This window comes from Rhinatrema bivittatum, chromosome 3, assembly GCF_901001135.1.
Source record: "Rhinatrema bivittatum chromosome 3, aRhiBiv1.1, whole genome shotgun sequence".
Taxonomy (NCBI): Eukaryota; Metazoa; Chordata; class Amphibia; order Gymnophiona; family Rhinatrematidae; genus Rhinatrema; species Rhinatrema bivittatum.
The window spans coordinates 584,009,588-584,034,007 of record NC_042617.1 but is presented as its reverse complement, the minus strand read 5'-3'; the positions used below and the strand labels follow the sequence as shown (position 1 = coordinate 584,034,007).

Genomic DNA, 24,420 nt, shown 5'->3' with positions numbered 1-24,420 from the left:
GGTATGTAGGGAAACAAGACGATCTCTCAAAACCAGGATAATTGAACACAGGTCCTGCTTGAACAAAATACACACCACGGCTCCTTTGGTATCCCAGTGCTTAGAATATTCTCCTACTTTTGACTCTTTATGAGCATGTGTTTTCTCCACCCTGACGTGGAGGAGACTTTAACATGGCTCTGCTACAGGAGGAACAGCGTTGGATCCACTTGTTAAATACAACACATCTGACAGGTCTTAACTCTGCTTTAGAATTGCAAGTTTTTCTACAATGACAACTCAGAAATTGGTCATTCAGTCTGTTTACATGGTCGTCATGACATCAGCACGTCCTATTTCCACGGGCTATTTCATTTTCACAACCTGCTTTCAGCGGTCTCTGTCCCCGTTTCTAAGAAGAATCGCTGCGAGACCTGGCATCCACAACAAGGAGGTTGGCTCTTTTGCATCGCTAAGATAAGTAACGCATTTTTTTGGATTTCACATCTGACTTGTTTGTTGTTTTTTTTCCACTGTCTCATTCCAAAGGCTATTGACCCCTGATGAAGCTGCGCTTTTGCAGCGAAACACCAGCCATTGTCGGGTTGGAGACGGAGACATCTTTACAGTTGGGACAGACATTTCCTATTGATCTTCACAGGCTTTAGAGCCGCGAATATAAGATATTTACATTTCCTTGCAGGCTATTAAGCCGTGATAATATGATTTACAGCCATTTCGGATGGAATATAAATTGATTTTTAGTCCGATCCCATTTGAACATTTCCTACAGGCTACACAGCCGGTAAGAGCCGCAGATGAAGATCAGACTGGACGGTTCAACTCTACACGGTTTGAACACGTTGTCAGGCTTGCTGATCAGCATCTTACAAAATAATAATTAATCATTTGATATAGTGATACATTTTTGGATATATACGGAGTCAACTAGAATAATTAATTAATTGAGTGGTGCCTTTTGCCTATTGATTTTGATACCCAGGACCCATAGTGTGCTTTTTTTGGTGTTGACATAATGTAGTAAGCCATACTATTAGCAGCTAGATTTATAACTTTTTTTACTCATTTTATTTCTTAAAACAAATCCACTGCAGCTTGAAATTTCTATAATAATTTATTAGACTACTAACCAAGGTAAAATGTGTGAATAGTCAAGCATTTATTTTCAATCATTACAGCGATTTAAAGCTAAAGTAAAGTCTACACTGCAGCAAAGTTCAGGATTTAGCACCTTAGAAGAAAAAATTTGCTTCGGTTTCAGAGCTTTAAGACACAGTAACTTGGCAATACCAGTGGTGCGACAACTAAGGGACAAGAAGGTGAAATGAACAGGTCATCTGGTTCATGTAATCTGGCTTCACATTTTTAAGATTGGTGTGGAAAAGAAAGATGCTTGCTACTTTCAGGAGTGTATAAGATATGTGGTTGAAGATGTGAAATTGAAAACAATCAGTAAGATGCAATTCAACAATTCAAATGAAGTCATATTGCAAGTCCAAAGGCACTGACTATACAGTACATGGTCTTATTCTCCCATCTCACAGTGCAACTCCCTGCAAAGGAGAAAAAGAACACCATTTAGGCCAGAATGAAACATTTACACGCCTAATGACAGTATAAAACTGCACAGCCAATAGGCCTCCCTTTTAACATTTGTTTTATTGTGACAAACAGAAATACGCCAATTAGTCACTTTACTTACCTCCTTCCTTCAGGATGCCTTCCCCCCCCACCCCCCCCAGTGGTCTGCCTCAGACTTTGAAGCTTTGCTTTCTCTCCTTGCCTACCGACAAACCCATGCTGATGACCTTCAGTTTGTCCTATCGGCTTTACCAATAAATCACTTTCAGCTACTAAAATTCTGTCATCAATTTAGTCTTTACAAAAAGCCAAATCCAGACTGCATTTGTATTTGGTTCCTATCTGACCTTTGAAATCTGCTCTTCTTCTCCCTTTAAAGATCTGTGCTTTCTAACCTTTATCATTCTCCTCATGCCTCAATCTGAGCTTGTAACTTCCATTCAGAACTATTTTCCTGTGACTCAGACCAGGTAGCCAACATACTCTTTCACACCCCAACCCTTAACATTCAAACCTAGGTTTTCCCCTCAAGTCCACCCCCAGCGCACTCGCGTTAGTGTCTTTGAACCTAGAACAGACGGCAGATATTCACACAGTGGCTAGTTAAGTGAGCCGCATATAGCTAGCCGCTAAGTTAAGGGGATATTCAGTGGCGTGGCAGCACTGCTGAATGCAAGGTAGCTGCAGAAGTACATTCTGGCTGCATAACTCATTATGTGGCTAGAAATTAGCTGCATATGCTGTTTAATATCGCTGGTTAGCCATTTACATGGATAACATTTCAGTTATCCGTGTAAATGGCTTTTGAATATAGACCTCATGGCCTATCTAGTTGCTGACCCACTCCTCAAGTGGATCCCATTTCACTGCTTACATTGGATTGTTCTATCTCACTAGTAACTGCCAGGAAAGCTCAGCTGTAACAGGGTGGGTAACATGACTGCATCAGCACCAAACAGATCATGTTTTTCAGAGCTTTCTGAAAGACCTAAGGGCTTTTACCGCTCATTTCTTGGGCTCCCCTCAGTTCTATTAACATAGTTGGGGGGGGGGGGGGGGGGAGGGATTGTGCAATTAGTGAAATATTGTCTTCAGAGAACATAGGGTACAGGTAAGCAGTGTCACTAAATCACATTAAGTGGGATTCACTAGTTTAGGGAAAATAAACACACCAGCTGCTAACAGAAGGAAGACGTGTGTTTGTTAGGTAAATCTGGTTTTTCTTCTTTTAACATGAAAGTCAACCCAAAATAATAAAATGGGCACTAGGAGGAAGGAGAGGCCAGAGAGAAGGGACAGTCCAAACCTATTATCCTGCTGGAAGACCATGTCCAAACAATAAAGCAAATGTTGCTTACCTGTAACAGTGTTCTCACAGAACGCAGGATGTTAGTCCTCACATATGGGTGACATCATCAGGATGGAGCCCAATCACGGAACACTTTTGTCAAAGTTTCCAGAACTTTGACTGGCCCCTACTGGGCATGCCCAGCACGGCACTAACCCTGCAGCCAGCAGAGGTCCCCTTCAGTCTTATTTGAAAGCTACAGGCAGTGCCGAAAAATAAAGAAATAAACAACTAACCAACTGCAAGAGTAAATGGGGTGGCGGGCGGGTTTTGTGAGGACTAACATCCTGCTGTCCTGTGAGAACACCTGTTACAGGTAAGCAACATTTGCTTTCTCACAGGACAAGCAGGATGGTTGTCCTCACATACGGGTGAGCACCTGAGCTGAGGATGTCCAAACATGCATCAATGTAAACCAAAGACGTGCAACAGGCACAATGACTGGGGGGAAATTGGTTAGAGGGCATCCGAACCCCACTGGGCAGGCGGAAGGGTGTTGGTTACGTCACGTTGGAAATAGGTTACGCAGGACAGATTGGCCAAAGATGGAATCTTGTCTTCCGGCTTTGTCCAAGCAATAGTGGGCTGTGAAGGTATGGAGAGCTCAAGGTGGCAGCCCTGCAAATGTCAGGAAGTGGCACCGATCTTAGGTGTACTACTGAAGTCGCCATGGCCCTCACAGAGTGTGCTTTAACACGGTCTTGCAAAGGAATGCCTGCTTGCTAATAGGAAAAAAAGATATGCAGTCCGCCAACCAGGAGGAGAGAGTCTGCTTACCACAGGTTGCCCTAATTTGTTGGGATGATGGAAAGAGACAAATAACTGAGTGCTCTTCCGTGGGCAAGTGTACTGTCTAGATAGAAAGCTTGAGCTCGTTTACAGTCAAGGGTATGCAGAGCTTGTTCCCCTGGATTGGAATGGGCCTGGGAAAAGAGGTAGGTAGTATGATGGATTGATTAATTTGAAACTCCGAAACTACCTTGGGTAAAAACTTAGGGTGAGTGCGGAGTACCGCCCGGTCCTGCAGGAGTTTAGTGTAAGGCGGATAGGTAACTAGGGCCTGTAACTCACTAACTCTGCAGCTGAAGTGATAGCTAAAAGGAAAATCACTTTCCATTTGAGATATTTTAGGTCACAGGAGTGAAGAGGCTCGAATGGTGGTTTCATGAGCCGACCAAGAACCAGGTTAAGGTCCCAAGAAGGGGCCGGAGGACATAAAGGTGGCTTGATATGGAGCAAGCCCTTTAAAAATCATGTTACGAGGGGGGTTGTACTGATATAGGGACACTCCCCGACACCTTTATGGAAGGCGGCTACCGCACTGACATGCATTCTGATGGAAGAGGTTTTTAGACCTGACTGACAAATGCCAGAGATAGTCCAAAAACCTTGGGATTGGACAGGAAAAGGGATCAAGGGACTGCGAAGTGCAGCATGATGTGTACCTTTCCCATTTATAGGAATAAGATTTTCTTGTGGAAGGCTTTCGGGAAGCAATCAGGACACGAGAAACCGAATCTGAAAGGTTAAGTGGTTGAAGGATTAACCTTTCAACATCCATGCCATCAGGGACAAGGCCTGAAGATTGGGATGGCGTAGACATCCGTCGTTTTGAGTGATCAGATGCGGGTCCGTTCCCAAGGGAATGTGCCTGCGGATGGAGAGATCCTGGAGTATGGGAAACCACACTTGGCGTGGCCAGTGAGGTGCTATCAGGATCATGGTTCCTTTGTCTTGACGTAGCTTCACAAGAGTCTTCGAAAGAAGAGGAAGTGGAGGGAATGCATAGAGCAGACCGGTTGCCCACGAGAGGAGAATGCATCTCTGGGCTGAGAGCGCTCGCTCCGAATGAGGGGCAGTAGTAATTGTCCACTTGTGTGGTTCTGAAGGGATGCAAAGAGGTCTGTCTGGGGGTATCCCCATTGGCGAAAGATTGAGGTCGCTACAGAGGGTTTGAGAGACCACTCGTGTGGCTGGAAGACGACTCAGTTTGTCTGCCAAGACTTGTCCACTTCCGGCAAGTAGGTGGCCCTGAGGTACATCAAGGGGGAGACGCTTCCGTCCAAATCTGCACAGCTTCCTGACACAGGAGGAAGGAGCCTGTGCCTCCCTGCTTGTTGATGTACCACATGGCCACCTGGTTGTCCGTCTGAATCAGGATGACGTGATTTGATAGGCATTTCTGAAAAGCCCTGAGAGCATATCACATTGCTCGAAGTTCTAGGAAGTTTATTTGACGCTTGGCTTCCTGTGGAGACCAAGATCCTTGTGTCTGTAGATTGTCCACGGGGGCTCCCCACCCGAGGTTGGAAGCGTCGGTGGTGAGAATGAGTTGAGGATCTGGTACTTGAAAAGGCAGTCCCTGGAGGAGATTGGTCTGATCTTTCCACCAGGCGAGAACAGACGGAGTGAGTTGGTGATGTGGACAATGGTCGACAGAGCTGAACAGCTTGAATCCATTGTGACCTCAGAGTCCAATGCCTGAGTTTCATGGCCAGGTGGGCCATTGGTGTAACATGGACGGAGGACACCATGTGTCCTAGCAGGACGAGGAATTGGTGAGCTGTTGCTGTATGTTGAGACTGCAACTGGTGAGCGAGGGCCACGAGTGTTAGCGCTCATTGTCGAGGTAGAAAGGCTTTTGCCTGTAAAGTGTCCAAGTCTGCCCCAATGAACGACAAGTTTTGAGATGGGGTTAAATAGGATTTCCCGTAATTGACAAGATATCCTAGAGAAATTAAAGTGTGTAGAGTGAAACTGAGGGACGACCGAGAGGCTTGCTGGGTTGGAGCCTTGATTAACCAGTCGTCCAGATAGGGGTAGACGTGCACACCTTCTTTCCTGAGGAAAGCTGCTACAACTACGAGACTTTGGTGAAGACTCGTGGTGCAGACACTAGGCCGAAAGGAAGCACTCGATATTGATAGTGCTTTGGGCCTACTAAAACCTGAGGTACTTGCGATGAGTTACAGTGATCGCAATGTGTGTGTATGCGTCCTGAAGGTCCAGAGAACAGAGCCAGTCTCCTCTTTGTAGAAGAGGTAGAAGCAAGCCCAAGGTTACCATCTTGAACTTTTCCCGCTGGAGATACTTGTTGAGAGCACATAGGTCCAGAATTGGACGAAGCCCCCTGGATTTTTTGGGGATCAAAAAGTACCGGGAATAGAACCTTAGGCCTTGCTGCGAGAGTGGGACGGGTTCTATTGCTCTTAACTGGAGAAGAAGGGAAACCTCCTGCTCCAGAAGGACAGAGTGGTCGGATACTCTCCACGCCTACAGAGGTGGTGAGTCCGGTGGAAGGAAGAGTAAGAAGGTTCAGGTGGTAACCCTGAGCAATGATTGCTAGCACCCATTGGTCGGTTGTGATTGATTGCCACATGTTGTGAAAGTGGCACAATCGACCTCCCATGGTATGTTTGGCAGAGGAATCAGACTGCTGCTCTCCAAGTGAAAGTAAAAACCGGAAGCAGGCCCTGGCTGGGGAACTGCTTGCGGCTTTTGCTTTCGGGCCTGGCGAGGCTGAGGCTTTTGATAAGGGCTCGTAGTTCGGGACCTTGTTGGTGGAGGATAGTACTTCCTTGGATGGAAGAATGACTTCTTAGAGTCCTTCCTGAAGGGTTGTCTTAAGGGGAAGTCAGAAGGTATCGATGAGAGCTGTTTAAGGGTCTCACGATGATCCTTTAACTATACTAAATACGGTAACAACAACAAGGGTGATGTAACAGTCTTTAACTTAATATATATCTGACATCACATAAGGACATGAAAAAGCATAATCTGCTCATTAATTGTAATTATTAAATAATTCATAAATATTCTTTGAAATTCATATAATTTATTATATATACATCTTGCATTGCCTTGTCGATGGCCTCCTGGACCAGCCGGTCCAGTTCTTCTCGGAGACCTGGAGCAAGCAGCCCCGGCTCCGGAACAGAAGAGGGAGGCAGAGGCATAGCTGGAGGGACCACCTTTACAAGCGAAATTGTGGCTCCCAAATCCCGATCAGGTAAGGGTGGCCTTGATGACCCGGTCGCAGGAATGGTCGGTGCCTTTCCTGGACAGGGCTTCTTCGGTGGCTCGGACGGTGGCTCGGTCGATGATTTCACTCCCTCGATGGTCCGAGTCTTATGATGCCAATGTTTCTCCCTACAATCCCCTCGATCCTGAGGGGGAGTAACGGGCACCGATGGCCGTGAAGAAGTCGATGGCGGGCGGTCACCAGACGGTGGTCGATGCTGGTGCGACATCTACGGTGCCGGTTCCGATGATGTCGATGCAATAGACGGCGTCGGGTGTGAGCACGGAGAGGAGTCCCATCTTCTCCATCCTTGCCTTGCGACCTTTGGGTGTCATGAGGGCACATTTGGTGCAAGTCAGGACATCATGCTCCCGGCCTAAATACATTACACAGACACCATGAGGGTCTGTGATAGAGATGGTGCGAGTACAGTCCGGGCACCGGCGGAACCCAGACGCCATGGCCATAGAAAAAAATCGAGCCGCAGGATGGACGACGGCCAGCAGGCCGCAAGGGCCAAACTAGACGGTAATCGACGAAAACTGTCAAAAAGCTTACCGGAGTACCGCGGCTAGAGAGAAGTTAGAGGAGGGACCCCTGGGGGCAATTTAACGTTAGTTAATTCCGTGAGGAAAATTCCTGTCAGGAATCTCCAGAGCTCCTAAACTGTGAGGCTACTGCAGCACGGAAAAAGAAGACTGAAGGGGGACCCCTGCTGGCTGCAGGGTTAGTGCCATGCTGGGCATGCCCAGTAGAGGCCAGTCAAAGTTCTGGAAACTTTGATATAAGTTTTCCGTGATTGGGCTCCATCCTATGATGTTACCCATATGTGAGGACTACCATCCTGCTTGTCCTGTGAGAAAGTTGCTTACATGTAACAGGAGATCTCTGAGGACAGCAGGATACCAGTCCCCACAAGCGAGTGACATCATAGACATGCCCAGGTTGAGAACACATAAAAACTTGCAGAGCTTTATCTATGCTCTTCCTAAGCACCTGTGGGACAACCCACGTTATCACCATTGTAAATCCTATCTAAAAGCTTTATGGTAGAAACCAACACTCAGGAGAAGCAGAATTAGTATCCTTCTATCCTCATAGAGCACCTCTTACTCTTAAGCAACTTTCTTTCTCCGAGAACAGAACAGCAGTCTTCATAAGTGGGAATCCTTACTTACAGGTTGCCTCTGAACAAAAGGAGGGAACAGAATACAGACAAACAGCATGTTGGGAGCATCTCAATTTGTAAAGTTTTTTTTTGTTTTAGAAGATAACAAATACTCGGGAGTCAGTGTCCAAACTATAATGTAATGTAACCATTCTCCTGCATGGAAGCCAATCTCAGGTGCACCACCGCCACTGCTGCCAAGGCCAACAGTATGAGCCTTGACATGCCCTTCCAGAGTCAGGCCTACCTGGGCATAACAGAAGGAGATGCATTTGTACCCAATTAGACATTGTGTGCCTGGTCCACAGTAATGCTAGGTCTGAGGCAAAAGAAAATTTTTCATTAACTGGGCTAGTACCCATGCTGCGGGAGTTTTTGTGGGAGACTTCACTTAGAGAAAGTCCTGCATGAATCTGATAACTAAATGTGGCCCCTTAGCAAAAAGGTTAGGCAAACCCTGCATCATTTGAAATGGAAGAGGTTTAAAGGCATCTGGTTTAAAGGCAACACACTAGATATTTTCTCCTGCATAATACTTTCTCTATCTTCCAATGATGCACCATATTATGAAGGAATGAAGTGAGATAATATACCGTCAGTGGTGTTGTCCCAGAAGCAGGAGCTTGCTGTGTGTAGACCAGCACCATTCTTTTGCATAATGACACAAGTAACTGTTAATGCAAAGAAGAAAAAATAAGTCACCTAACCACTTCAACAACATGTACATGTACATAAATGATGGAAAATATTTGTGGTTTTCTCTCTCTGCTAGGCCTTTCCCTTTTTTTTTATCATCATTTTTACTGTCACATGGGTAACAAACTGGACATTTTTCTAATTGCCTAAGCTGACTTAAAAGATACTTAAGACCTTTATTGGTAATCAGATTGTTATATTCAAGGCTTAAGAATCCTTACCAGCAAAACCCACACTGCCTTTAAAAATATATCTTAACCACATAACACAGAGCAATTCAAAAGATAATTTTTAAGCCCTTTCACTATCAATGATATAATATAGCCATTATCCAATGGACACATGAGTCTATACAAATACATATAGAAATAAATCAAAAACAAGTGAAATAAGCATTGGAAAATATATCTGAGCAAGTGAACACAGGGGGACTGTTTTCACAAGTTAATTAAATATTCAAGCAATTAAGGGGCCAATGTAATAAACCCCAAGTTAAGACTGTGAGCTGAAATTCAGCACAAAGTTTAACGCAGGTGCAAAAAAAAAAAAAATTAGTAGTCTGTCCACCAAACATAATTCAGATTGTCAGATTATCGAGGCAAGAGGGGGATTGGAGTAGGTTCAACTCAAGAAGTGGGTGCTTGATGGGAGTTGTTTGGAAAGAACAGAGAAGACAGATACTATCATGAATTCAACATCCAAGCTGTTAGGGCCATGGAGGATAGATTTTGGTGACAAAGTTGGTTTTTGCTCCTGTTTGATGAGAATCGGAGAAGCTCACAGTCAAATTTGTGACCAAACTGACACCATTAAATATGGAAACCACATTTGCCATGGCCAAGCCCAAACAATGAGGACCATTCGTGCCCAGTAGACAGACATCCCAGCTTAGAAAAGCATCCTGAGATTTATTTATTTATTTTTTTTTATATACCGACATTCGTTCTGAGATATCATAAAAATATGCCATATGCTAACTTCATGGAGTGCCCCCTAGTCTTTCTATTATCTAAAAGAGTAAATAACCAATTCACATCTACCTGTTCTAGACCTCTCATGATTTTAAACACCTCTATCATATCAGGCCTTACACTCAGGCCTGACACTCTTAGGACGTCTACGTCAGAATCACCTTCCAGCTCTTCAGGAGTGAATACTACTTGTGGATTTATACGCCACCGTTATTAGCTACCCCTTTTGGGTTGTTCCTCGTCTTTATGTCTCTTATGAGTCGATGGCATTGAGGAAGGATGGTCGGATGATGAATGGTCAACCTTCTGCTTATCCCTTAATGCATACATTGAAGATGATTGCGTCAGTTGCGTCGAATGACATACTGCGTCATGCTTCATGCGTCTATGGTCTTCCAGCACCGGACACTTTGGTGAGTTGATCAAGTCTCCGAGCCATGTGTCTTGTGTCAGTCTGCGCCATGCTCTCTTTTTATAAAAGATATCTACTCCAGCATTACTGTTTTAAGTTTCAGCTATGAAGTAGGGTCTTTTGGGGATTTATCTCCCGAACCCTTTGTGCTCTGTTCCTTAGTTGGAATTTTGAGCCAGCTACGCTTGTGTTGAGGTTCCAGCGACATGGATCTTTTACCTGTCACTGGCTTCTTGGTCTTCTGAGCAAGCAACGATTGTGGAACGGTGGGTCGGGGCATAGAAGCCTGACGGGTCGCTCCTCAGTTTCGCCATTTTTTTCATCCCGTTTTCTCTGGGCCCATGGGACATGCCACAGTCACGACAGAAGGGCTGATCATGGTGCAGACCAAGGCAAATTTAGCAATAATTACGTCCGTCTGTGACAGACATAATTTTGCCACATTGGCAAAATTTAAAACCTGGTGCCTCCTTGAGGACTAGAAGTTAATGTGTTTTTAATCTGTAATTCACATTCTTTTTGATTACTGCACGTCACATTTACTATTGACATTCAAGTGGATTCTTGTTTTTTTTTTTTTTGTAAATGCATAAATAAACCCGGTGCCTTTAGAGCCATGTTATTTATTTATTTATAATTTTTTTATATACGACAACAGTTTGCACATCGTATCGGTGTACAAGTAACTTAAAACTTTCCGGCAATGCCTTTACAGGGAACAATAACTATGTATACAAGAACTTACAACTATACAGAAATGGAGTAACTATTTACAGGTTTGATGGTAGTTTACAACGGCAAATTACAATTTCCAAGGTACAGTGGCATATAATCAATAAACTGAGTAGAGAGCTGGATAGACAATGGAAAGTTACGGGATGTACGAAGAACAACATTAGGGTGGTAAAAATAGGTTTCAAAATGGGGTGTTGACAGGAGGGGGAGAGTGGGGTAGAAAAAGCAGCAAATCGAAGTATTTGCATGGTGGGGAAGTAGCAGTGGACTGTACAAGATTCTTCAAGGAAAAGTACTATACACAGCTCAGGGAGCCATCCGGACGGGGGTTAATGAATGAAGGAACAGCCTGTAGGAACAGCCAAGTTTTTAGTCTTTTTTTGAATTTGGGTGTAGAAGTTTTGGTGCGTAAGTCTGGGGGCATTGAGTTCCATAGGGTCTGACCGGCCAGGGAAAAGGCTCTGTTCTGGAGGTGAGTTTAGTGGATTTGATGGAGGGGGTCCGGAGTGTTCCTTGGAGGGCAGGGCGAGTTGGTCTAGCAGAGGTACGAGGAAGCAGAGGAGGGTTGAGCCAGTGGGTATTTTAATTGTTAATGCTTTTCTGTATGATGGAGAGAACCTTAAATAGGATTCAGTATTGTATTGGTAGCCAGTGGAGCTCGATAAGAGTTGGAGTGATATGGTCATGTTTTCTGGAGTTAGCATTTAAAAGTGCTTTTTTGGGTACACAAGTGTAAAAAAATAGAAATGATTACAGAAAGGCGCGAGAGAGAACTAGACATGACTGTGAGGCTGCACGGGAAAAGCAAAATTGCTTACCTTGTAATAGGTGTCATCCCAGGACAGCAGGATGTAGTCCTCACATATGGGTGACGTCACTAACTGAGCCCTATCACGGAAAACTTTCTGTCAAAGTTTCTAGAAACTTTTGACTGGCACACTGAGCATGTCCAGCATGCCATGAAAAAAAAAAAAAAAAGTCTAAAGTCTAGAGGATGTGAATGAAGAGTGGGTGGCTCGCAGGAATGACGGCTACTACCGGAGATAATACCCTTATTCAATAAACATATACACGGTTAATGCGACTCCAACGGCAAGAGGAAATGTGGAAAAAAGGATTTGCATTCACAAAAAAGCAGGGAGTAGCTGGCTTGTTACGGCGGTTACTACCCCAAACCAAATAAGCCTGATACTTCACTTTCAACGCATATCCAGCATGGCTCTCTGCTTCAACGGCAGGGGAGAAGAAAAACTGATACTTCACACATCCAGCAGAGCTCTCTGCTTCAACGGCAGGGGAGAAGAAAAACTGATACTTCACGCATATCCAGCATAGCTCTCTGCTTCTACGGCAGGGGAGAGAAAACTGATACTTCACGCATATCCAGCATAGCTCTCTGCTTCAAGGGGCAGGATGAAACATCATGGGACTGGCCCAAACAAAGTACACACTCGAGGTGTGGATCCGTAAATCGACATGGTCCGATTACATTTGGGACATTTTTTAAATCCTGTGGCCATGATAACCGCAACAGCCGTCGATGGATACCTGACGAAAAATTTATAAAACTCAGAAGAGTCGGAAAGGAATTATTCTTCTCACCGGCCGGTGGTAAAGAGAGACACCCCGATGTGGGAAAGAAAAAATGAAGTTTTGATTTGATATTTAGTCAGAAATTGTGTGAAGAATTTCACACAGGGCTCCTGCTCCGCGATGCCAAAAGCAGCGCGGAAAAACGAAGACTGAAGGGAGACCCCTGTGGCTGAGAATAAGCTCAACCAAGCCTTGTATGGATCCTGTGAACCAGCTAACAGGGCTTGCTCCATCCGAATGACCCAGGACCTGAGAGCCCAGCCCTGAACCTGCTTAACCAGGACAATGGCTTTCAAACTGCTTTCTTAGGTGACCAAAGATTCCTGCCCAATTGGGGGCCTAAAGGCTACCATCCGAGGAACAAGCGAAAACTTGTTCTACCATGGAGGCCCTCAGAAGCCCTGGAAGCTAGGGATCCTGCTGCATTAGTACAGAACATGTTACCAATCTGCTAGAGACAAAGAAGACTGGCAATTGCCTGAATTGCACTATTCTATATATCAGTGATGACTTCTCCATCTTCTGGTAGGGTGGTATGAACCCATGTCTGGACTGTTCTACCAAGATAAGGAGGTGGACCTTTTGGAAATAGCGACCAAGATGTTTAATATCAAAATGTACATTTATTGCAATTTTATTACTTGATACAACTAAGTGGTGTGAACTTATGTGAACCTAATGCACAGTAGTCAATGCAACATTTCGTAAGCCAGGGGACTAACTAATACTCACCAATATACTTGAAAGGCTTTCCCAGTTTCGGTTAGTTGACTTAGAGTTGTTTCTACCACAGTTGTAGTCCAATGGTTCACTTTGTTGTGTTGGTAAGCATTACCACCAATTGCACTTTCTATGGACTAAAAATAAGTGATTCAATGATGGTGCTATTTCTAATAGTTTCCAAAATGCTTAAAAGCTTTGTACACCACTATTAAAATGAGAAATTGAAAAGGAAAGCTTACTTTTCAGAATGTGAAGTTCTCCCATTGATAAGCAGGGCTGAATTACTCATGTTACATGGGTGATGTCATCCAACAGCACTAAACAGGCCCTTCTTCTAGCTCAGTAAAGCTCTACTGAGCACATGGGAATTCCCACACAAGTACTACCTCAAGAGCATCCTTACTTTCTGTCTGCGCAGCTGCACAGATGTGTACCCTCTCTCTCTCTAATTTTTTTCTAAATGTCTGATATTTGTCAGTTTTCTTAATTTTTCATTGTCTTGCTGCATTGGCAATCTCACAACAGCACTTTTCAGTACTATATAAACGACAAGAAAAAAAGACGACATATCAGTTAAGGGCAACAACCCCAGGGGGGCTTCCCTATGCTGCTAGTGCAGCCAGCCTAAACCCCTTCAGATAGGCATAAGATTTGCTACCACTGTCTCAGCCTGGATCATGATGCAGCCAACTGCTTTTACTGTGGCAGAATGTCCCCAAGGGTTCTGAAGAATCAAGAAGGCTGAGCTCCACCAGGCCCTTGAGCACAGGCATTGATGATCTTCCTGCTCATCCAGCTCAAGCAAGAGTGTTTTGCTTCATCCCCCACCTTTGGGCTCCTCAAAGTCAAGCAAATCTAAGCAGTTTGGGCACAGGAGCATTTTGGCTCCATGCCACATTCCCTAACCGCAACCCCTATGGGGGTGTCTGAGCTTACTTATATAAAACTCCACGCCTCCTCGTCTAAGTCCTCCAAAACGGGATTTGGCACAACCGGCACATAAAAAGCACACGGCACCAATGAAGCACTCCCACTCAGTTTGCGCACATGCATCCTGCCAGTTGGCACAAAGGCATTCTGGACCATTAGCAAGCATGGTGCCAAATCTTCCCTGCTGTTGGGGTGTATCGCACAGTCTATGCCATTTGAGAAAGCCACTCCCTCGGCTTCACCGTTTTGCCCTTCAGTGTGTGCAGGTGACTCAGGTGCTTTGCAGGGATATGCCTTCCAGATTCCTCATTCACTGTTGGGCCAAAAAAGTACTACTGTGTCTCACCTGTTATTTCCTGATCTCATCGGCTCTGTCCTACCACTGATTTCCATGAGGACAACTGTGAAACCATCCTTTTGGAGCCATCACAAGATGAACTGGTCATATTGGAGGAAGAGGTTTTCCTCCAACACTGGCCTGGAGAACACAGCAGTCCATCGATCAAATCAAGGAGTTGGTGAAAAGTTTTCTCTCCTCCTCAATGGATAGACAATTCCAAGGAAGGCATACTACAACCGATTCTAACCAAGCTGTCAGCCCTCAACGGGGTCCCATCTGAATCCCAGATCCAAGACTTTAAGGAGTTCTCACTGACCCTTTTGGTGGAGATGGGCAAGGCATTGGGGATCAATAGGATGCTGACTCCAGAATGGAAGTTTCTAGTATTCGTAAAATTCTGGAGATGCCAACAGAACCTGCTGTGATCTCTATCCACAAGATCTTGTGGGACCTACAAATTAAGATGTGGTAAAATCTGATGTCTTGTTTACCAGCCTCTAGGAAACCTGACCTCAAATAAGCAGTTCAACAATCCCCTAGATTTGGGGTAGTTCAACTTCCCCATCAATCGGTGATGGTCGAATCAGCTTTGAAATGGGCCATGATCCATCTTTTCTCCAAACTCCGTGAAAGACCCAAGACTGCTACATGCTAAATGCATGTATTGCAGCTTACAAGTTGTACCTGATACAATACCTACATGACTGTGGAGATGCTTAAGCCTCTGATCCTTTCCCTGGTCAATGTCACCTTTTACTTTCTATGTATGAATCCTTCGACACCTCAGCTTGCTTTATTGCCATTGTAGTTGTTCACTGCATCGCCTGCCTTCAGGCTAGCAGCCTCAGGGAAGACATCTATGAAAAGCTAGTTGATAACTGCATGGGTGACAATCTTTTTGGAGACAAGGTCAGAGACAGTTGCTCAAACAAAGGAACATGCCACCATGCAATCTCTCTTAGGGGTATCTGATCAACCGTCAACTGGGAGAATTTCTTTGCTTATAAACACTCCTTCTACCAGCACTCCCTCTGGAACTTTCAAAGGTACAGAGTCCCGCTCACACTGCCTCAATAATTTGGGATGCCAAAGGGAACATTGGCAACTGAATCAGCACCACCAGGCCCAGCCAAAACCGGGCCTCAGTTTTTGATAATTCCAGAATCTCAAGATATGAATACCTCTGACAAAGACAGGATCCAGCTATTTCTGAATGGAGGACTACTGTGTCCTCAGGATGTGCAGCGTGGTAACTGCTTGCATTTATCCTGTATCCCCATGTTACTCTCAGCATCCAGTTTTTAATCCGGATACGTCTCACACCCCTCAGCTATACATATACAGTAGGTAGAGTCATTACTTCAATAGAACCCCCTCCAGGAATGTGGCCAGGGGTTCTACACCTATTTCCTTATACCCAAGAAGTCAGGAGACCTGAGACCAATCCTGGATTTACAAAATCTGAATGACTGCATTCTGTGGGAGAAATTCAAGATGAACTTCCTCCACACTATTCTCCCCTTCAACCAGTAGGAAAACTGAATGTGCAACCTGGATCTGAAAGACACTTATGCACACATCCTGATCCATCTGACTCACTGGAAGTACCTCTGCTTTGTGGTGGACAAGTCCCACTATCAGTACAAAGTCCTTCTGTTTTGCTTCTCTGCAGCTAGAGGGTCTTTATAAAGTGACTGGTGATAGTGGCTGCATTTCTGCATCGCCGGAGCACTTGCATCTTACCATACCTAGATGACAGGCTAGTAACAGCCTTGTCTCAGGAAGCTCTCAATGCTTAGGACAGGACGATCGACGAACTCCAGTCCCTGGGGTTCCTCATCAATTACCCCTTCCAAACTCATGCCAACTCAGCGAATCCAGTTCATCAGAGCATAGAAGAGAGGGCACTCTGTCCAGCTGACAAAAGCACGATGACTGCAGAAATTAGCTGACTTATCGCAACACCTATGCACACCAGTTTACTTCATCCTTGTGGTGCTGGATCACAGTCGCTGCAGTTGGAGAAATTACTTTCCTGATAATTTCGTTTTCCTTCGTGTAGACAGATGGACTCAGGACCAGTGGATTATGTGCTGCAGGAACCTCAGCTCTTCAGTATTCTCTTCAAAAAGCCATTGTGGATATATCTTTGCTTAAATAACTTGATTAAAACTTGATTTCAAAGCCGGAGACCGCCACCCAACTAATCAGTGCCGACACCGGACAAACTATGGGTGTCTTGAACTAGGGGAAAGCAACGGCTTACCCGTATTGCTTAGTCTCGAGGTTTGCTTTCCGAGGTCCTCCTTCTCTGGGGCACTAAGGAAAACGAAATTATCGGGTAAGTAATTTCTCCATTTCCTAGCGTGTAGCCAGATGGACTCAGGACCAGTGGGATGTACAAAGCTACTCCTGGACCAGGCAGGAGGCTGCGCTGTGCCCACTTAGTACCACCCTTGCGAAGGCTGCGTCCTCTCAGGCCTGAACATCCAGGCGGTAGAACCTGGAGAAGGTGTGTAGGGAGGACCACATTGCCGCCCGACAGATTCGGTGGGCAACAGCAGCTTGGTTTCTGTCCAAGAAACTGCCTGGGCCCTAGTAGAATGAGCCTTAACCTATAGTGGTTAGGGCTTTCCTGCCTCTATGTAGACTGCCTTGATTACTTCTTTGATCCAGCGGGCTATGGTTGCCCACGAGGTCGCTTCTCCTTGCTTCTCCTTGCTTCTTCCCACTGTGAAGGACGAACAAGTGATCTGTTTTGCGCACCGGTTCTGATCTTTCCAGGTATCGCACCAGGAGTCTGCTGACATTTAGATAGCGAAGAAGGCATGAGTCTTCAGAGTCCTTATGGTTCATCCAGAGATGGTCTGGGTCAAGTGAAACTCAGAAACCACTTTCGGTAGGAAGGAGAGGGATGGGTGCAGTTGTATGGTTCCAGGAGTGAACCTAAGGAACGGTTCCCGACAGGATAGTGCCTGTAGTTCGGAGATGCAACGAGCTGAACATACTGCCACCAGGAATACCGTCTTCAATGTTAAGAGGCGAAGGACAGACTGCGCGTTGGTCTGAAGGAAGCCCCTGCTAGGAAGTCTAATAACAGATTGAGGTTCCATAGGGGCACCGGCCACTTTAGGGGTGGCCGGAGTTGTTTAACCCCTTTTAGGAAACGTATCAAGTCCGGATAAGCTGATAGACTGATACTGTCCACTTCAGCTCTGAAGCAGGAGAGGGCGCCTACTTGGACCTTGAGGGAGTTGAGTGACAGCCTCCTCTTCATATCGTCCTGTAGGAACTTCAGAATCATGGGGATCTTGGCCGTCTGCGGAAATATCCGCGGTCCTCGCATCATGCTTCGAATATTCTCCAGATCCATTTGTATGACAGATGTTGAGAACTTGAGTGCGCGGAGCAGGGTATCATCACGGCCTTTGAGTAATCACGCTTATTCAGGCGAGTCCTCTCAAGGGCCAGACTGTAAGAGAGAATCAAGATGGATCTTCGTGAAGAATCGGGCCTTGCCGGAGAAGGTCCCTGTATGGAGGTAGGCACAGAGGGCTACCTGAAAAGAGAGTCTTTGCATGTCTGCATACCATGGGCGTCTTGGCCAATCCGGGGCCACTAGTAGAACTAGTCCCCTGTGCTGTTCTATCTTGCGGATGACCTTGCCCAGTAGTGGCCAAGGGGGGAAGGTATACAATAAGTCTTCCTCTGGCCAAGGCTGAACAACAGCGTCGATCCCTAGGGAGTGTGGCTCTCGTCTGTGGCTGAAGAATCTGGGGACTTGGGCACTGAGATAAGTGGCCAGTAATCCATGGTTGGGAGGCCCCAGCCATTTACTATCAGTTGGAAGGCTGTGGTCGACAGTGTCCATTTCCCTGGGTCCAGGCTCTCTCTGCTGAGACGTTGTCTTTTCCTGCGATGTGGGAGGCCGAGATCCCTTGTAGGTTTATCTCCGCCCATGCCATGAGAGGGTCTCTATCTCCAGAGACACCTGCTGGCTCCTGGTTCCTCTCTGGCAGTTGATGTAAGCAACAGTTGTAGAGTTGTCCAACATTACTCAAATCACTTGCCTCGGAGTCGGTGGCTGAATCGCAGGTACGCTAGTCTGACTGCTCGAGCTTCACAGGCCGCTTATGTTCCATCCCACCTCTTCCTCGTTCCATTGTCCCTGGGCTGTCAGTTCCTGACAGTGGGCCTTCCCCACCCTTGCATCCATGGTGAGCATCCAGTTCGGTGGGGATAGGCTTACTCCTCTGCTTAGGTGGTCTTCCTGTAGCCACCACTGAAGCTGACAATATACATCTGCTGCTAGTTGGAAATTGAATTGAGTAGTTCCTGGGACAGTGGGTTCCATCGTGACAGTAAGGAGCACTGGAGCGGTTGCATATGGGTCCTTGCCCATGGGACGACCTCCAGGGTTGATGCCATGAGGCCGAGACCTAGGGGCGTGCATTGGTCATCAATCGTTCGTAATTGTCCTATCAGTTTCCTTCTCCTTGGGGGAGGGAGGATGACTTTGTTCTGTTTGGTGTCGAAACGGGCTCCCCAGGTACTCTAGAGATGAGAAAGGCTGCAGACTGCTCTTGCCTGTGTTCATGACCCAACTGAGCTCCTGCAGAAGGTTCTTGACTCTGCTGGTCATCTGCCGGCTCTCTTTCGAAGACTTTGCCCTGATCAGCCAGTCATCCAGGTAAGGGTGTACGAAGATCCCTTCCTTCCTCAGTGCCTTTGCCGCCCCTACGACCAGCATTCATTTGGAGAATGTTCCTGGGGGGGCTGCTGGGCCGAAGGGTAGCGCTCGGAACTGGTAATGGGGACCCCTAGTATCGCAAAGCGTAGAAATGCTGGTGATCTTGATGGACTGAAATGTGAAGTAGGCTTCGGAGAGGTCCAGGGAGGTTAGAAACTCTTCTGGTTGTACTGCCATTATTACGGCGTGAAGAGTCTCCATGTGGAAGTGTAGTTATCCGCAGATGACGGCTGACGCTCTGAGATCAAGATGGGTCAGAATGATCCTTCCTTCTTGGGAACAATAAAATAGATGGAATAGCGCCCCGTATTTTGTTGGGGCATAGGAACCAGAGTTATTGCCTTCAGACTGAGTAGCCTTGTCAGAGTGGTTTCCACTGCCAGTCTCTTGGTGTGGAAGTGGCAGGGTGACATCATAAATTTGTCTCGAGAGATGCTGTGGAACTCCAGAGAGTAACTTCTCGAATGATGTTTAGTACCAATTTGTCAGACGTGATCTCGACCCATCTTTGGTAGAAGAGGGCAAGTCAACCCCCTATTTCCTCTTCCTGGGATGGTTCGGCCCATTCTCATTGGGGAGCACGGCTGGAGCCTGCCCCAGGGCCTGTTCTTCTCTTGGTCTGTCAGTTCCGAAACGGTGGGACCTTCCAGAGGGACGAGGTGCCTGGAACTGCAAGTTCCTGTAAGTTCTAAAGCATTGCGAACCTCTGCCCCTGGTTCTTCTGGGGGAGGGGGTGCTGGGATCTTTTACTTGTCTTCCAGTAGCCGATGCACTAGGGATTCGCCCCCATTTGCTGGCTAACTTCTCCAATTCGCTTCCGAACAAGAGAGATCCTTTAAAGGGCATTCTTGTAAGATTCGCTTTAGAGGTCGCGTCAGCAGACCAATTCTACAGCCATAGTTGTCTTCTGGCTGCCACTATTGAGGCTACTTCCCCGGCTGAGGTATGCACCAGATCTGAGCTTGCTTCCATCAGGAAGGCTGCTGTAGGTTCCATCATCTCACCGGTATACGTTCCGGAGTTATTTGCCTTTCTCAAGAGGAGCAAGCAGGAACATGCCACCAGTGCACAGCAGGAAGCAATCTGCAGTGTCATTGCTGTTGCGTTGAAGGCCTGCTTAAGAATGGATTCCAATCTTCTATCCTGAGTATCCTTCAATTCAGCCCCCTCCCTCAACGGGAATGGTTGTTCGCTTTGATACGACACAGACCACTTTCGGAAAACGCAGGTATTCCTTGGTCGCTGGTTCCAGAGGGTATAAGGCTTCCAAGGCCCAACCCCCTTTAAAGCTGGCCCTCCGAGGCATCCCACTCCAGGTCAATCAGTTCCTGGATGGCTTCCATCATTGGGAAGTAGCATGAGACTTTAAGAAGGGACACAAGGATGGGGTTCTTCTTTGGTTCCGCCATTAGAGTCCCGTGCCTGGAATACCCAGAGTCTTAAAAATCTGGGAAACAAGGGCTGGTAATTCATCCCTGTGGAAGAAGCGAAGCATGGTTCAGTATGGTTCCAGGCCTGGAGGGATTTCTCCTTCTTCCACGGAGCCGCCATCATCATCTGAGGTATCCGGGTCCCTGTCAGGGAAATTCTTGGTTAGGCGAGGCATGTCCTTGAGGCATCCGAGTAGGGCCAGGAGGATCTTGTGCTTCCGGTGGGGGTTGAGCCCGGGACGCAGCCGGGGGCTGATTGTGTCTGAACGAAGGCTTGCAGCCCTTGGAGAAGATTAATCCCAGGGGAGTCAGAGTAGGGGCCCCTGAGGAACCCTCTTGTGGAGAAGCCATCTTGGAGTTGCATAGATCCGGGGAGCTATCGTCTGTAGTAGTTCCGGACCCATGTCCAGACAGTGAGGGACCAGTCTTTGGTTCCCCCTGGGACTTCTTTGCAATGCTGACACAGGCAGGACTCCAATTCAGGCTGCGCAGTGCTTATGTGGCAGGCTGTGCAAAGAGAGTGCCTTCTAGCCTTCTTGGATGCCGGGTGCCATTACCTCTATGTCTAGGCGCACAGGTAATGAGCTTCAATGGGCGCGTGTTTTTTTGTAGTTGTAAGCAGCTGTGCGTTTAGTTGTGTGCGTGCGTCTGTATTGGATGTGCACAAGTTAGGCGCATCGGCTGTCCGGCCTGCCCCACGCGTACCGCCGATCGAGAAGGGAAGATGGCGCCTCTGCCCAACCAGGGCTGCTCAACCCGATTGGTGCTCCCTATTTTTTTTTATCTCGCCAGAAAAGAAAACAGAATCGGTAAGGCAATCCGAACCTTGGAGACCAGAGACCTGAATTTAAAGTTTTCTGCCTTACCTGGTTTCGAAAGCTTACCGATCGAATGCCGGGACGGTCTCCAGCTGCAGGGGGAGAGGGCTTTACCTTCACCCGCCTCGCTCGGTTGTGCACCCCGCTGCCTTTCAGCCACTCTGGGGCTAAGTCCACGCAGGAACTGGCTACCGGAATAAGGCTTACCTCTGAGGGATATCGGAGATCACCTCAGGAATGCTCAACTGGGGGAGGGAACCCTTAGGATTCACCGCAGGAGAGCAGGGCTCTCAGCTTTGAAATCTAACTCCGTCTCCCATCTGCTAGCAGAAGGGCACATAACCCATTGGTCCTGAGTCCACCTGGCTACACGCTAGGAAGTCACATGTCTCAGCATGAGACTTCTCTGCTGTGGCCTTTGCTCCTTTGCACCAGGAGCAGACTAGAAATCAACGGAACCATGGAACAAATGGGATCCGTATTATCTAGACAAAGACCTGCTCCAATAATCTCGATGGTGACATCATTCTGGAGTTTGGTGGGGGGTAAGTGAAATATATCTCCTTCTGCCTCCAACAATCTTCCTCTCCGCATGGGCCTCACTGGTAAAGGGAGTGAACAGTTGCACTGGTAGCACCACAGCCCGATGCATCGTCGATGGAGCAGTCTGTTTCGATGCTCAGAGTGTTATTGGCGTTGAAACTTAATGCACTGCATGCTCCAGGATTCAGTGCATTGAGAACTTGTGCATCGATGTTCTAAGATCTCTCGCTATATCTATCTATATCTCTAGATCATTGGATCTACTTTCTGTGGGCTTCATGGATCCAGACATTCTATAAAGAAAATCTCTTACTTTTTTATAGTGCTGAAAAGTGATGATGGGGGTTGCTAAGGCAGCTAAATAATTGAGAAAAGGTATTAAAAATATAAGAGGAAACATTTTTTTTTATTAAGAGATAGGGTACTCGGCAATGCTAAAGCTTGGACAAAATAGAATGAAGGGGCTCATGAGGCAACACTTGTGCGGGAATTCCCACATATGCTCAATAAAACAAAATCTCTATCAGCTTAGAGAGAAGGGCCCATTTGGCACTGTAGGATGACATCACCCTTGTGTCAAGGCTAATTCACCTCAATATCAGAGAAAAGGTAACTTGCAGAAAATAAAACCACTTACCTCTTTAATGATATTGCTTACTTCATCAACACAAAAGTAGTCTGATGTGAGAAGAAAAAGAAGACTATAATTATATAATCAGTTCATATTTTTACATCATTCGTACCCTAAATATTTCATAATTTAAAAATAGGATGAACATTAATATTTTAAACAAATGGTTTATCTGATTATTGCAAAGGATGATTGTCAACTGCTGCTGTAAATCATAATCTAAACAGATACTTAGGAAAGATCATAAAATGGATGTATATTAACAAACGGACAATGTGCCTCAAGTACGACAAATGGAACCACTGCCTTTTAATACATTTGTAAATGACCTAGAGATGGGAATGAGTAAAGTGATCAAATATGCTGACAATACAAAATTATTCAAAGTTGTTAAGTCACAAGAGGACCGTGCGAGTCTGGGCATGCAAACGGTAGATGACATTTAATGTGGACAAGTGCAAAGTGATGCACATAGGGAAGAGCAACCCAAATTATAGCTACACAGTGGGAGTCATCACCCAGGAAAAGGGTGTAAGCATTATTTGGATAATATACTGAAATCCTTTGCTAAGTGTGCATCAGCAGCCATAAAAGCAAATATGTTAGGAATTATTATGAAAGGAATGGAGAAAAAACCCCCAGAATGTCATAATGTCTCTGCATTGCTTCATGATGCAACTGCACCTTGAGTATTGTGTGCAGTTCTGGTCACCACATTTCAACAGAATTAGAAAAGGTACACAGAAGGGTGACCGAAATGATAAAGGGGATGGAATGATTCCCAATGAGAAATGGCTAAAGAGGTTAGGTCTCTTCAGCTTGGAGAAGAGAGGGCTGACAGGGAGATATGAAAGATTGATAAAATGAGTGGAGTGGAACAGGTAAATGCAAAGGGGGTTGTTTACTCTTTCAAAAAGTACAAAGACTAGGAGACACACAGTGAAGTTACTAGGTAATACATTTAAGCAAAAGGAAAACATTTTTTTACTCAACGCATAATTAAACCCTGGAATTCGGTGCCGGAAGATGGTAAAAGCTCTTAGTGTAGCTGAGTTTAAAAAAGGGTTGGACAAGTTCCTGGAAGCAAAGTCCATAAACCATTTTTAAGGTTTTGGGGAAATCCACTACATATCCCTGGAATAAGCAGCATGGAATCTATCAACCTCATGGGATCATGCTCGTCATCTGGATTGGCCACTGTTGAAACAGGATGCCGTGATTGATGTACCTTTGGTCTGACCTAGTATGGCAAATCTTGTTTTCTTAATGTTATCCAGGACACAGGGCATTCATTAGGCAGGTACACAATGTATAACAGCACGAGACCCTACAAGAGTCTCACCACACAGTCCTAAAGATAGCCTTGTAGTATGGGCCAGAGACAGAAGGGAACTGGGTCAGGCAGATGGATGCCTCCTCTTCTTTACATCAATCCTCCTCCAAAACATGGGAGCTGCTAGGGTCATTCATGAGCCTAAGCTGCTAAGAAAGCAAGATGGAGGCAGACTGTGTAGGGCCTAGGAAAAAACTTACATTTCATTACCCATGAAACCTAAAGATGGCCCTGCCAAAAAGTGCAATAGTTCAGCTAAAACGCACAATCCACAATACTTCTGCTCTTAATGGATGGGGTGTATCAGACAGAATGCAAATCACAATCACCTAAGAGAGTGAAAAATAAAAAGCATTTTCAGGAGCTGGAAGTGTTCCCCCTTCAAGGAATAAGCTTT

The 24,420-nt window shown here is 46.0% G+C and overlaps 1 pseudogene; it reads right to left on the bottom strand.

The window, feature by feature from the left end:
- Positions 1-1,184: 1,184 nt before the first annotated feature.
- Positions 1,185-23,979, bottom strand: LOC115088670 (annotated as a pseudogene).
- Between the last annotated feature and the right edge of the window lie 441 nt (positions 23,980-24,420).